This window comes from Sturnus vulgaris, chromosome 3 (assembly GCF_052056855.1).
Source record: "Sturnus vulgaris isolate bStuVul1 chromosome 3, bStuVul1.hap1, whole genome shotgun sequence".
In the NCBI taxonomy this organism is placed as follows: Eukaryota; Metazoa; Chordata; class Aves; order Passeriformes; family Sturnidae; genus Sturnus; species Sturnus vulgaris.
The window spans coordinates 6,842,883-6,857,520 of record NC_142245.1 but is presented as its reverse complement, the minus strand read 5'-3'; the positions used below and the strand labels follow the sequence as shown (position 1 = coordinate 6,857,520).

Below are 14,638 nucleotides of genomic sequence, written 5' to 3'. Positions count from 1 at the left end.
AGCTCATTGCAAAGGTTCCTGCACAAGCTCTGCGCGCGGCTTTTGGTTATGAATGAGCGCAGAGACACACGCAGGGCATTATTTATCTAAAATATATAAGCAGGAGGAATCTTCATAAATCACAGGCTGCTATTATCCTGGGGTTCATGACAGCCATATCTTTTTCTTCCCCAGAAACCCAGAATACATTAAACACCCCAGGCCTCGGAAAGGGACCTTTCAAACCTGTACAATTGCTCTATTTATCCCATTCCTTTTGCATTTAATATTTGAAGTCCCTTCTACACAATCAATCTTAAAATTACACTATCGATCTTCAAATTAGGACTTAAGCCAGAATTTATTGAGGGAAGCTCCTGTATCTGCCTGTAGGAATATTGTTGTTTATGACCTGAGGACCAGGGTGGTTAATCCTGGAGGGAGAGCCTTTGGAAAGCAGTTTTACATTGGGCTCTGCTCATGGCAGGCCTGTTGGGGAGCAGTGGCAGGCGTGGGGGCAAGGCTGTGCCTGGAGCAGGGTGCTGCAGGACACCCAGGGTGCTGCAGGAGACCCAGGGTGCTGCAGGACACCCAGGGTGCTGCAGAGAGACCCAGGGTGCTGCAGGACACCCAGGATGCTGCAGAGAGACCCAGGGTGCTGCAGGACACCCAGGGTGCTGCAGAGAGACCCAGGGTGCTGCAGACACCCAGGATGCTGCAGGACACCCAGGGTGCTGCAGGGAGACCCAGGGTGCTGCAGAGAGACCCAGGGTGCTGCAGGAGACCCAGGGTGCTGCAGAGAGACCCAGGGTGCTGCAGAGAGACCCAGGGTGCTGCAGGGAGACCCAGGGTGCTGCAGGGAAACCCAGGGTGCTGCAGGACACCCAGGGTGCTGCAGGGAGACCCAGGGTGCTGCAGGACACCCAGGATGCTGCAGGAGACCCAGGGTGCTGCAGAGAGACCCAGGGTGCTGCAGGACACCCAGGGTGCTGCAGGGAGACCCAGGGTGCTGCAGGGAAACCCAGGGTGCTGCAGACAGACCCAGGGTGCTGCAGGATGCTGCAGGACACCCAGGGTGCTGCAGACAGACCCAGGGTGCTGCAGGATGCTGCAGGACACCCAGGGTGCTGCAGAGAGACCCAGGGTGCTGCAGACAGACCCAGGGTGCTGCAGGACACCCAGGGTGCTGCAGAGAGACCCAGGGTGCTGCAGGATGCTGCAGGACACCCAGGGTGCTGCAGGACACCCAGGGTGCTGCAGAGAGACCCAGGGTGCTGCAGGACACCCAGGGTGCTGCAGAGAGACCCAGGGTGCTGCAGACAGACCCAGGGTGCTGCAGGACACCCAGGGTGCTGCAGGACACCCAGGGTGCTGCAGAGAGACCCAGGGTGCTGCAGGACACCCAGGGTGCTGCAGGGAGACCCAGGGTGCTGCAGGACACCCAGGGTGCTGCAGAGGGACCCAGGGTGCTGCAGGGAGACCCAGGGTGCTGCAGGACACCCAGGATGCTGCAGGAGCATCGCTGCCCTGCAGTGGCACCTCAGGAGATCATTCCAGAAGGCCTCTCTTTGGGCTGCACTAATCAAGGGCTGTGCCCAACAGTTTACTACAGCATTTAATTAAACAAATTTACCTTTTGAGGGAAAATCCATGGCAAGCAATTTGGGTTCTGGTGTATCAGAGCCTTTTTTGAGGTGACTAGTGCTTTTAACCACTGTCTAAAGTGCAGGCGGTGTTAATTAGCATATTTAGGATTAAGTAGATTTAGCATGCAGTAATCATTCCCTAATTCAGTAAGAACTATCTCTGGTGAATAGTGGACATTAATGACAGTTGCAAGAGCTTAGATATTACATAATCACTAATTACATTCTGCACAATTAGCGGAGACTCCTCAGCGTGAATGGCTAATGGCTGATTTGTGTCAGCAGCCTGTTCTGGCTGTACAGAAATATAAACAGTGTGCATAATGTTCTGAGGGAATTAGCATAGGGAAGGAGGTTATCTGTGGAGGTGGGAGGCCGCAGGAGCTCTGATGGATGGGCTGAGCCCGGGGCCAGCGTCGTGCCTGGACACACACCTGCCCTTCCTCACGGATGGCCTCAAAAATGCCACCACGAGCCTCAGGGCTCCCAGCTCCCGTGGGCAGGGGCTAAATCTGGCACCCAGGGGCCGCTGAGGCAGCGTGGGGTGTTCTACTGAGTGCTGAGTGAAGCGGTGCAGGGCTGGCACCCGCAGCAGAACCCTCGTGCTCCGTGCCAGGGAGGAGAAGGGAGTGGTGACCAGCAAGTGTCGCTTGGTTTGCTTGGGGGTTTGTTCTCCACCCCTCCGTCTCTGGAAATAAAAATGCAATAGTGCCTTGCCCTGCCACGTTCGGCATTTCCTCACCATTAACCATTTTCCAAAAGGATGGGAAAGCTGAGCTTTGCTTTCCGCCCGTCGTGTGTGCCAAAGCTGCCCCTCAGGGAGACAGCGGCCCCCTCCTTGGGCAAAGCTTCCCGGGATTTGGGCAGCAGTGAGGTGGCAGGCAGGGGAACCAATCTGCTCCCCGCTGATTTTTAGTGATGTTCGGATCGGGTCCGTGGATTCTTACAAGCGAATTGAGGCTCCCACGTTTGTTGTGTGATTAAAATGAGGAATAGCAGTATTAAGCCGAGGGAATCGTTTTGGACAAATCCCGAGCTGGAAAGCGGCACTGGGCCCCTATACCTTGAGGTATTGGGTATTTTAAATTAAGATTGCATGTGGTTTTAAAAGGCATTGTCAGAGCAAAAGCAATTTAACAAAAGGCAATGTATCTGACGGCGACTCTCCTGTCTGCCAAGTGCTCTTCTCGGCGAGCGCATTGTAGGGACGCAGATTACATCTCCTGAATATTTTTGTCTGTTGCTCGGTTCATTTTCATAATAATAACTCGCATCCGTCTCCATCCTTTCATGTTGAAGGGTTGCAAACTATTACACAAACACACCCTGACGCTCCTGATGCAGCCACCTCCAGGGGACGGCCACAGCCGGCGCCTTTCGGCAGCGGGGTGTGGGATGTGCGATGTGGGGGGACCCTGACCCCAGCGGGCTCTGCTCGGGGGCATGAGGGGTTCTGGGGAGCCCCTGCCTGCAGCAGCCCCCACCTGGTACCTCCAGCACTGCTGGGTGGAAGAGGGAAAGAGGGGCCGGGCGAGTCCTGATGCTGCCTGTGCCTGGGGGGACCCGCAGAGGGGACACACGGGGTGGGGCACGGAGAAGCTGTGGCTGCCCCTGGACCCCTGGGAGCCTTCCAGGCCAGCTTGGACGGGGCCTGGAGCGACCTGGGAAATTCTGAGGTGTCCCTGCCCGTGGCAGGGGGTGGAATGAGATGGACTTAAAGGTCTTTCCATGTCAGGCCGGGATTCTGTGTCTGAAGGAAATACCTCAAAGCCCTGGAAGCCTCAGCGAGGCCGCTTCTACCCCAGCACGCAAGGCAGGACTTGGGGAGGGTTTGTAACATTTCCAGTGTTGTTTCCCAGCTGCTGGGATGTCCAGAGCCGAGGCTGAACAGACAGGCCTTGGGGTGCCCTGTCTAGAAATCCCATTTTTTCATCTGTGTGCGGCCGCTCTGAGGTAAGGAGAGCGGCTGTGGGGCTGTGGCCAGCAGGATTTCTCCTCTGCGTGCCGGGGAGGAGCAGCTCAGTGGGGCAGCGCCATGTTCAGCTAGGGTGGCCCAAAGCCACGCTCCTCGGTGTCACCAGCGGCCTTTCCACGGCCACGGCCGAGCACGGTGTGTGCCGTGCCCTCCCCGGTGGCCTCGGAGCGTCCCAGCTCCTCCAGCCTGGCACTGGGGGCTGGAGAGGAGTCGCAGGCCCCGATGCGGGGCAGCATTTCCCTAAGTGCTGTTTGCCGAGGCAGGTGCTATTCCTTACATTATGGCCAGGACATTTAAATCTCACTGATTGGCATTGTTGTCTCAAAGACGGTGTTTTTCCTGCTGAGAAACTGCATTAGATCGGCGAAACGGAGCTCATTTCCATTCACTCAGCAGTCTCTCTAGAAATGACATGCAGTGCTTGAAACTGTTTATTTCCAAATTCAGGCCTCCTCCGCATCAGTCATCAGCTTCAATTACCAGTTTTCCGGAGCCGAGCCATCAGGCAGTCTGACACGAGGGTCCAACCTAATTCCCACCTTCTCCAAAGTCAAGAGCATAATGTGCAGATGAAAAGGTGGAAAATAGCCTGGACTTCATTAGCATGCAGAGCCCGGCTGTTCATTTGCTTGCTGCGAATGGAAGTTCTGACACTCGGCGCCTTCTGCAATATGAGAAAAGTCCTCTTCAGAGTATATGATGTCCTCACCAGCCAGCAAAGGTCATCAAAAAGGCAGGCGCTGACCTTGCTCCCTGCTCTTCATGACTAGTTTATTGATTCCAGGAACACCTCATTACATGCCGGATCAACATATTATTGCCATGTTCAGCGGCTGAATTGTTTACAAGTGTCTTTATAAGCAGCAGAAAGCCTTCCGGATGATGCATGACTACACTCATTTGGATGTGACCTGCCAATTAGATGTTATCCGATCCGGTGCCGTGTGTCCTGATCCCTGACCGGGCCCGCTGCCCTGCATCAGCACGGGCCCATTTACTACTTCTTTCGAACGGCTCTTTGGCAAAGTGTCCATTAGCCTGTCAGTCTGTAAATATTTTATTTTTTCACCTCGCCGGCGCCGGAGGCTCCGTCATTTGCTATGCATGAGGTGGATAATCAGCCGGGGGAGGCGAGGGGGTGTTTTATGGCGGCGTCTGCTGGCCCACCCCATTTGCAGTCAGCCTGCGTGGCCTGCGCTCCCGCACCGCGTGCCGCCCCGCCGCAGGCACCCGGCATATTTTATTCCGGCGAGGCCGCTGATTTATCGGCGTTGGGGAAGGCAGGAGCGAGGCCCCCCGTGCTCAGCCTCCCCCTGCCCTGCCTCCAAAGACCCCATAACTTACCATTTCCCCCTTCCCCGTCCCTCTTTGCTTTCCCCCCCGTTAATATATTGCGCTGTGTTATTCATCCCCGCGCTATTTACGCACGCGGGGACGCGAGAACTTCAGAAATAAATCACGGGGCACGACTACTATTTTAATCTCTCATTACAGACACTTCTGGGGCTCCATAAAGAAAAGAGTGGCACGGCGGCTCGACGGGCGAGTCCCTAAAGGGAGACCTTCTGTGCCAAAAAGCGGCGCTGGGACGGCGGATTCCGGGCACCCGCAGGCTGGGGTTTGGATTTTTCTGCCTTTGGTGGTGGTGGGGTGGCTGTGAAACTCCGTGCAGATGTGGCTGGTGTGGCAGTGCCGGGGTGTCCGTGGGGGCTGTGGCCTAGCTGGAATACGAGAAAATGTTCACACACTGATGTGGCACTCAATGCCCGGAGCTCTGACGACGTTAATCAAGTTGCCCGGCGCCCCTTGGCGCTGAAAGCTCCTTGCTGGGGTTAAATCCAGGGGCCAGGAGGGCTAAAAAGAGCTTCAAGAGTGAACCCAGAGCCCCAGAAAAGCCACATCCCCAGCATCCTGCTCTCCAGAGCCAGCATTGCATCATTGCAATCCCAAAAGCCGCCGTGCCAGGCCCTGGGCTCCCAAACCGTAGGAATGCGTCAGGGGGAAGGGGTGCCCGTGCTGGGGGACAGAAAACAGCTCAGGGTCCAATTCCCTCCTCACAACATGAAGTGTTGGGAATTGGGGGCTGGAAAAAGAGGGATTAGAATTCCTTAGAACAGCACGATTAGCTTCCGAAATAAAAACTGGGATATGTGCTTGTTTAATTAGAGCTGAGGCAAAATACACACTCTGGTCAGAGCAGCCCCAGGCTCCAGAGACAGCACGGCGCATTGCTCTGAATTTTGGAAAGGAAGGGAAAAAGCCTCCATTTCCTTGCAAATCCCTGGCTCTGGGCAGCCTTGGAGCTGCCGGTGTTGAATATTCAGAGGGCTGATTCCCCACGGTGAGCTCCGGAGCCAGGTAACAGCGCGGGCTGGCACAGCGGGAATGGAGCCCGGGAGCTCAAATCCCAAAATGTGGGATCTCCCTCCCCCCGGGGAGGGGGAGGTACCGGCTCTGGCCTGTCCCACGGCCTCGCTGCAAGGTCTGGCCTTATTTTCGCTGTGATAAGCCTGCAGTGGTTTATCAAGGCCCAGACATCCCTCCAAATTTGGCACCCCATCCCTTCGCTTCTGTTTGTGTCCCTGTCTCTGGATTTCTGTCCACGGTGTACATTCTCCTTTGAAATGGGAGGAAAAAATCGGCTCTTTGTGACGGCAGGCATGAAAGTTGTATGACTATGGAGAAGTGCATTAACCTTTCCTTTAGCCTGGAGAACTTCATAATCTTTTAAAAATCAACTTCTTATTAATTTTGGAGTGATGCTTAATGCCCGAGGGGTGTGAGGAGCAGTGCCATCGCCAGGAGAGCTCTTTGCCACTCTAACTTAAGGTCAGGCCTGAGAGTGCTGCAGGAACCACGGCCCAGGCAGCCGTGGAACCATGGAATTGTTAAGGTTGGAAAAGCCCTCTAAGATCACTGAACCCAAGCGTTCCTCTAGCACCTCACACGGATCCACACACCGGGGAGGGCGGGCCCTTATTAATTACTGCTAATGGCTTATTTCTCCTATCGTTCTGGCTGGGGTTTTGTTGCAAAGGGCTGCCGGTATTTTAGGGATTCACAGGGTGAATCTCTGCCCCCACAGCAGCATCCCCGAGCCGGGGCTCGGCAGCCGCGGGCGCAGCCCTCGCCGAGTGTTTCCAAACTGAATAGTCATTGGGTTGGCAGATAATTCAGAAACTATTTGTATGAGCTGTTTATCAAATTATTAACTGCACAGATGTTGTTTGGTTGAAGAGCAGCTGAACCTTCTCTCTGCCAGCCGCGGAGACAAAGGTCTGCAGGAATAATTGGAGATGTGCATGGAATATTAAATTAATTTACTGCTCTTAATTCTTATGCAAATCCTGACCTCTGATAGAGCCTATCAATTACCCTGCACACAGGGAAAAGAAAGGAGAACAGTTTCTTTCTTTTCTTTCCCCCCCTCTCCTTTGTTTCCTGTTGTTCTCCAGTTTGGGGTCTTGTTTCTTTGTTGGTTTGTTGGTTTTTTTTTTCCCCCTTTTGAAAGGGAACTTGGGAAAGGAAATATTTGTGGGAGGAAAAAAAGCCATTTATTTGTGGGAGAAGCAAAGGGCCAGGATTATTTAATTGAATGTCCTGCTTGCAGCGATGTCCCCTGGGAGACATCCCAGGGAGACAAAATTTTACCATAGTGGGGTGCTCAGGGGAGGCCTGGGAATGGAGGCCAGAGCCGGGCTGGAATAGCTGCACATGTTTCCCCAGGAGGGGCCCCCCTCTGCCCTGTGCACCGCGGTGGGCTGCAGGGCCAGAGGACTGGAGGCCTGGGCTGATCCTGGCCCTGCTTTGGTGGGGCTGGGGCAGGAAGGGGCCCCTGGCCCCGCTGGGATCCAGGTGGGTTATCGGGGAGGGCTCCCTGCCCCGGCAGCGGGGCTGATTCTGCCCGTAATTACCGGGGAAGGAGAAAGGGAATTTGCTCTCAGGTCTATTGTGAGACGCCAGGTAAAATGAAGCAGGGTTTAATTGGTCCTCGTTAAACAGAGCTGGGTTTCTAATATGGAGAAAGGCCTGGTCCGGGCAGCGTTTAATTGGGGCTGTGTGAGCGTTGCTCAGCCGGCGCCGGGCCCTGCTCTTTCATCCCATTTCTAATAAGAAAAATAAACAGGATGAATAACGCCGTGGTCTGTCCCTCTGTGCTCACCCCAGAGCTGCTCCCTGGCATCCAGGAATCCAAGGCGAGCGGGATCCCTGGGCACGGAGCACTTCGGGCAATTCCTTGGTCACTGCCTGTCACAGTGAGCCTGAGGAGGGGATGCAGCTCAGCGGGAAGGAGGGAGAACAGAACGGAAAATAAAACCATGCCTTTCCTTTTCGTTTTGCCTTTCGGATTTTTTCCCCCGCGTAAATGCAGGGAAGCGCTGTGAGACTGCAGTCCCCCTCCCACGCAGCCCACTCGGGTAATTTCATTTATCCCGCAAATCTAATTAGCAATCCGTGGCTGACATTAATACGGATCTAATGAGGCCGGCGATGACCAGATTATCAGGCGAGCGCTGACAGAGCCTTAAAGGCACATCCAGCCCTGGCGTCGGCGGGACCCAGCGGGGCAAAAACTGCTTTACAGGGGGAGAAAGAAAAAAAAAGGAAAAAAAATAAAAGATGGAAAGAAAGGGAGAAAAAAAAAAAAAAAGACGAGGGAGGGGGAGAAAAACACGAGGAAAAAGTGGTGCGGGTAGGGCTTGGTTTATTAAGAGAGCTGGAGCTTTGCTGGATGCAGTTTATCCACCAGCATTGGGCCTCCGTCCCTGCTTCTCCCGAAATACTCTTCTGCTGAGGAGAAAAAGGAGGGGGGGAAATAAGGAAAAAAAAAAAAGAAAAAAAAAAAAAAAGAAGAAGAAGAAGAAGCCGGAGCCCAAGGAGTCGCTGTGCAATTTATTCCAAGGGGTGGCTGTTGAGAAGGCGGCAATTTGCGGCGGCCGGGGGTTATTTAGTGCGATATGAAATCAAATGATCCTATTGCTCAAATAACAGTGTCTGGGAGGAGAAGCGAGCGCGCTCCAAAGGTAATTGTCTCCAGATGATATTCCCATTATCCCCCAATCCCGGCCTAAACGCTGCCAGCGCCGGACTGGAATCGATACGGGGGGAGGACCGGGGGGATCCCGGGGCCGGGGGGAGGCATCCCCGCCACTGACCCCCCTCGGGAAGGGCGGCAGGGCTTCGGGAACACCCTAAATTCCCTGTGGCTGCTGCCTGCCCGCGCCTCGGCGGGAGCGGCGAGGGAGCCGAGCCCGGAGCGCAGGTAAGGAAGGGACCGGCGGGGGGACGGGGAGAGGGATCGCGGCCCCTTCCGTGCCCCGGCGGGCAGCGGCGCTCCGAGCCGACCCTTCTGCATCTCTTCAGCCCGGCACAGGCTGGCGGCTCCGGGGCGACCTCCCGCGGCTCCGGGACCAGCCCCGGTCCTGCCCCGCCGCGCCCGCTCAGCCCTGCCTGAGGTCACCGGTACCTGCGGTCACCGCCGGCTGTGGTCACTGCCCTCCCCGCGGTCACTGCCCTCCCTGCGTTCGGCTTGCCTTCCCTCTGGATCCCCGGGCAGCGGATGGAGCGGCGGCCCCCGCTCTCCGCGGCGCTGCCCGATGGTAAAATCGCCCGAATTCAATGGCTCGAGGGAAACGATGGGGGGAAAAACCCAAAGGGACGGGAGGCGGGGGCGAAGCCAGCGGCACCTACCTGGGCAGGGGTCTCCGGGGCGGGAGTCCGGGCTCGCTCCGTGGCCGCTGCGGCAGCGGGGACCGAACGCTCCGGCTGCGGCGGTCCCGCAGCTGCTCCCCAAATTCCATCGGGGGCGTCCGGAGGCGGCCGGGGTTCCGTCCGGAGCTGCGGGTACCGGGACGAGGCTTTTCCCCTTTCCTCCTTTTCTTTGTCAGCCTTTCGCCCCGGCCGCCAGCGCGTCCCCGGCGCTTCGGGCACAGAGAACAAACGCGCTCCTCCTGCAAAAGAAATAATGCGAGTATTGAGGGAGGGAGACTCCGGGCTGGGGCGCTCAGGAGTGTCCCGGCTGGGGCAGCTCTGTGCCCGCCGGCACCGGGGTTTGCCCTGCACCGGTAACGGCGGGAGGTGGCTGTGCTGAACCAGCGGGGACACTGCGGGGAGCGGCGGGAGGACAATGCTCGGGGTCAGGCGCCTCTCTCGGGTCACGTCCTGACGAGCACAGGGCACAGGTCACCCCCCGGCCGCCGGGAGAGGCTGGTTTGTGCGGTTTGTGAGTCTGCAAGCGGGCAAAGCCTTCGGGACCCGACGCCTGGAAGCGAGCCCCAGCTTTGCCCACCTGTGTCTGCCCCACACTGCCTCGCAGGTAGGTGAGAAACGCGGTTTTGAGCACTGTCAAAACGTGCTGTGGGGGGATCTCTCCATCTTTGCTCAAGCCTTGTTGTCAGCCTCAGGTTGCTATTTCTGTTTGTTGTGCTGCGAATGGAGTGCAGGGCCCAGGGGTGCCGAGCTCCGAGCAGACACAGCTTAATTCATTCACTAGTCCTGTGCTTGTTCTCCCGCTTTTTACAAACAAATGAACACTTGATATGTGTGTGGGTCCTTTCATTCACCACCAGAACAATCCTCGGCACAGGACTGGGGGAAAGCGCCTAATCAGTCACAACAAACCAGCACGGTGGTTTGGGGTGGAAGTGGAAAAATACCATGTCCACTCAAACCTGGATTTCGCAGCACTGGAGGATCGGGAGAGGCGGGGTGCAGGGATTGCCCCAGCTGAGACCTGGGCTGGCCCAAAGGCAAGCCAGCACTCCCAGGTCGGGGCACTCAGCTCCAGGCCCCCGCAGAAGCGAGGCTGGAACAGAGGCAGCAGCCGAGCCCTGCCCAGCAGCAGCTCGGGGTCCCCTGCGTTTGGGCGCGGGGCTCTGCGCTGCTCTCCTCCCGCGTGGCCCTTTTGCCGATCCGCATCTTTTGTATCCCGGAGTCGCTGCTGACCCGCAGGTGACACAGGCGTGCTGGGCAGGGTTTGGGGGCGGGGGTGAGAGGAGATCCTCCAGAGATCCTCTTTGTCCGTGTGTCTGTCCCGAGAGCCGCTGCCCGTGCCGCCAAATCCCGGCTCCTGGCGCCAGGAACCGCACGGCTCGCCCAAGTGCTTCCCTTTGTTTCAAACCCTTGGAGCCTGGAGCACTTGTTGAACCTGAGTGCACGGAAGTGGCTGACAATTAGGAAATAAACAAATATCATTTGAGGCGTTTTTGGGCGGAATCCAGTCGTACATAGATGGGCTCGTTGCTGTTGTTATCGTGTCGAATATTCCTCGTAGCTGTGATATTTGTGCTGCGCAGCAGCGTCCCCGGCACGGCAAACACGGCATTATCTCGCTGTGCAAAGGCTTCATTAATCAAACCACACAATGGGCCACACACATCCCTTTGAGCCCGGAGCTGGGATCCTCCAGGCTTTTCACCTTGTCCAAACGCCCCAGGCCTGCCAATGCAGGCAGCAGCTCTGCAGAAGCGATGGCTCCGAACCGCGGGACTGACGGGAAAATGTCTAGATCAGTTAAAAGAATTCGCTGGTTATTTTATAATCTCCCTTTAATTTTTCATGACTTGTAGAAGCTAAACTTTTCCAGTCTTTCTGTCTGTGCATGAGATCAGTCATTTATTAATGGAAGAGCCTGATAGATGTGTGTCCTTTAAAGCAGCAGCAGCAAGCAGTGAGCTGGAGAGGGATGGAGTGGCCTGGAGCCGAGCCTGAGGAGAGGACAGCAGAGGGAACAGCGTGGCCATGAAGGTGCTGTTCTCCTGAAAGAGGATCCCGGCAAAAACACAGCTTGCTGCAGGGCACGGCATGCTGGAGGCGAGGTAGGACCCGGTGTGGGTGCAGCGCAGTGCCCCCTTTTTTTCTCTGCAGCACAGGGAATCCTGAGAGCCCCCAGGGACGGTCTCATCCCACACCTGCGAGGAAGGGAGCTCGTGGGGCCCGTGGCACGCTCTGCCTGGTGCCAGGTTCTGTCCCCTCAGGTCGTGCTGCAGCTGAGCAGCACCCTGGTCCCCATGGCACCCCAAGGGACACTCGTGGCACTGAGCTTGGCTGTGTGCCGTGAGCCGTTTCTCCTGCGTGAGGTGTGGGCACTGCAGGCCCGAAGGACAAGGTCCAGAATGAGCCAAAACAGCCTCTCCTGAACAGAAACACACCGCAGCTGGTCCAGCCTGAGGAGCAGAAGTTGAAGGAGCTCCCGAGTGTGAGGTGTAGATGCCTTCAGGGAAGATGAGAGTTGAGCTCTTTGGCTGTGGGTGGTTCGAATTCAGGCCTCAGAAAACCCAAATTCAGTTCTCATTTCTCCAGGGATGGGGAGACTCAACACTGTCAATGTCCTCTTTCCTCTTCAGGCAGCAGCAGACACCTGAATGGAGACTCCTCATGTTTACAGCCTGGTCACAGGAGCCACTGAGACCTGACATCTCCCTGACCTCCTGTCTGGATGCTCGGCCTTGGAACAGCCTCGTTCGTGCCACACCTGCTCCCTTCTGCTCGGGGAGCCTCCTGTGCTGCACAGGACACTGGAAAAGCACTTGGAGATGGCTGGAGAAGGAAGGGAGCTTCCTGGAAAATGGTCTCTAAAGCAGGCCCCTCCCTGTGCCGTGCCGTTTCTGGGGCTCGTTCCTATCAGTGGTAGGTGCTTATATATCTCAATTCTCCAGGATTAATCCAAAATCCACGGACAGTGACGTGCCTAGGGGCTTTTCCATTATGTCACTGGGCTTTGGCTAAGGCCCTTACATTTCTAATAAACGTGACATGCTGTGAACTGCTGCGGTCTCCAGGTTTTTGTGTCCTTCCTGCTGGAGGAACTCTGTCACCTGCCCGGAGGCAGCAGACCCGAGGCCAGGCGTGGTGTGTGCCGCTTGTGCATCAGACACCGGTAATAACAGGTTTGGAGGAACTGTACCGCTTAACAACAGCATTTTGCTACATTGAAACGTATTAAAATGTGAACATTAAATTCAACACGCTAATTGCTGTTGCCAGGCATTGGCCCTGACAGGAAATGGATCCTCACCGCTGCTCTGCTGAGATCGCTCACTGCTTTTTCTGCTCTTTGGTGTGTTATTAGTGCTCTGCGTTTGGGGCTTGAGTCATTAACAAAAAGGACTCGCGTTGGGCGTTGTGTCAATTCCCTGTATGTTTCCACACAGTTACCGGCGCCTGTGTTGTGCGTCTCATTGAGAAAAAAGAAAAGCAAATGCTTTCGGCTCTGCCCTGGCTTGTGGGATCTCAGGGATCACCCAGGCACAGAGAGGGAAAACCTCTTCCCAACACATCCTGCTTTGGAAAGAGTTTCCCATCCCCACAGCAGGCATGTGCAGCACGGGGATGAATTGCCCTGGAAAACTGGGAGAGCCTGCCAGGGGGTCTCTGCTAGGTAGGAGGCCAACCCCACAAGCTCTGGGATACGTCCAGGAGGAAAAGGGGGATGTTAAAGGACACGTGGCTGCCTCCCTAAACGGAAAAAGCTGTTCAGATTAGTGCACATCAATCCCCGTGCTGGAATCGAGAGATGCTTTGGTTTGGCAGCTACTGGGGACAAAGCCACCATTTCGTTCAAAGTGTGGATTTAATGCGACAGAAGGAGGCGGCTTCCTTTGACAGTTTTACAGCTCTTATCAGATTACATCGAAATTAAATTAAAACAATCTAAAAGAAGTGTGAAGTACTGCGGGGAGAGCACAAACAAAACACTCCTCTTTGTAGGCTTTCAGGGAAGGGACCACGTTCCTTATCAGGGACGGGAGGATGGAGATTATTCTCGAGTCAATTATGAGCCCGGGGGCTGCCGTGAGCACCGAGGCACGGAGCAAAGTGGGAAACAGGGAGTGAGAAAGATTCCCTATTTCCTTACTTTTGGTTAAATGAAAAGCAGGATCCTGAGCCCTGGCTGTGGGTCAAGATCCTCGAGCCCCACAGTGACAAACAATCCTGCCAGGGCTGCCCAGGAGATGAAAGGGGCTCAGGGACCATCGGCCCCTTTGCACCAAACCCTAAAAGTGCAGGTTGGGAATAAGGCTTCCAGTGGGCTCAGGACCCGAGGGGAATGCAATACTGAAAGGCTCCCAAATGCTCTGCTGGGCGTCCCTGGAGTGGGAAAGCTCCGACTCGGGCCAGGCTTTGTTAAGCCGGCCATTGGACACTGAGCCGGGCTACTGTGGGGACACCCATTCCACAGAGCTTTTTACTCTGTGTTTAAATCCCAGGAGCCCAGATGGAGGTTGGCAACACCGGGAACGCTGCTGGATCACCAAGCCCAGCCTAGGAGCCCCCAAAAGCCCCGATCCCCCCAAAGCCAGGGCATGTCCCCAGGCTGAGCCTCCAGCTGGGCTTTCATGTGCCCGTCCTCGGCCAGAAGTTCTAAGGAAGGGTAATTACTGTGAGGATCTCGCACTAATTGTACGCTGATTGCCGTGCTAATTACGCTTAAGCATTTCGCTGCTCTCCGCAATTTTGTCTATTGATGTGTCGCTTCTTGTTCATTTCAATTATTCCCGCGGCATTCAGGTTTTATTGGGGCCCTGGAATTTAAGCGCTCATTTGGCAACTTCCTTTCAAAGGGATCGAAGTTTTTTATCTGGAAAATGAAAGGCGGGCGCTCTGTTTTCATTCTCCAGCTGGAGATGTGAATGAGGGGCTGGAGGTGACTGTGGCTCCTCCCACATGAATTTTGGAGAGGTGACAGCACCAGGGGGACACAGGGGCACTCCAGAGGACGAGGGATCGGTTTGTGTTTGTTTGTTTTTTAAGCACGGTGTACAATAAAGTGGGGAAAAGCCACGGGTACCTGTTGAGCAGCTCGCAGTTATTGTTCGGCACGGCGCTATGGAAATTTCCCCCGTTTCCAGGGACGCCGATCCTGCCCCGCCCCGCGAGGCCTCCAGCACCGAGCCGGGGGCTCATCTGGGCCAACAGCAACACCCGCGGGAACCGCGTGGTGCTGACAGACGGGGCAGCGATAAATAATGATTAGAAAAAAATAAAAACAAAACGCCCCCAACGCGGCCGAGGCGCCTGTGGGCGGCGCAGGCCGCGC

The 14,638-nt window shown here is 55.8% G+C and overlaps 1 protein-coding gene and 1 long non-coding RNA gene across 8 annotated transcripts in view; one reads left to right on the top strand and one right to left on the bottom strand.

Moving 5' to 3' along the window:
* LOC148224167 (uncharacterized) overlaps window positions 1-14,539 on the bottom strand; it is a 58,135-nt gene extending 43,596 nt beyond the window's left edge. For 2 of the 6 annotated variants that reach the window (XR_015802112.1, XR_015802115.1), the window contains exons 1-2: window positions 9,890-10,411; window positions 9,292-9,551 (exon numbers count right to left, since the gene is read on the bottom strand). The gene's annotated coding sequence lies outside the window, so the exon portion shown is untranslated. Of the gene's footprint in view, window positions 1-9,291; window positions 9,552-9,889; window positions 10,412-14,389 lie in introns of those variants that run through there. The other 4 variants (XR_015802113.1, XR_015802111.1, XM_088160853.1 and 1 more) reach the window with 4 other exon arrangements.
* On the top strand, window positions 10,560-14,382 carry LOC148224168 (uncharacterized). 2 transcript variants are annotated; one of them, XR_015802117.1, is made up of 3 exons: window positions 10,560-11,417; window positions 11,946-12,478; window positions 13,809-14,382. It is a non-coding gene; the product is annotated as an uncharacterized LOC148224168 (long non-coding RNA). The 2 variants fall into 2 exon arrangements; XR_015802116.1 differs by having other exon boundaries at window positions 12,586-14,382.
* Window positions 14,540-14,638: the final 99 nt, after the last annotated feature.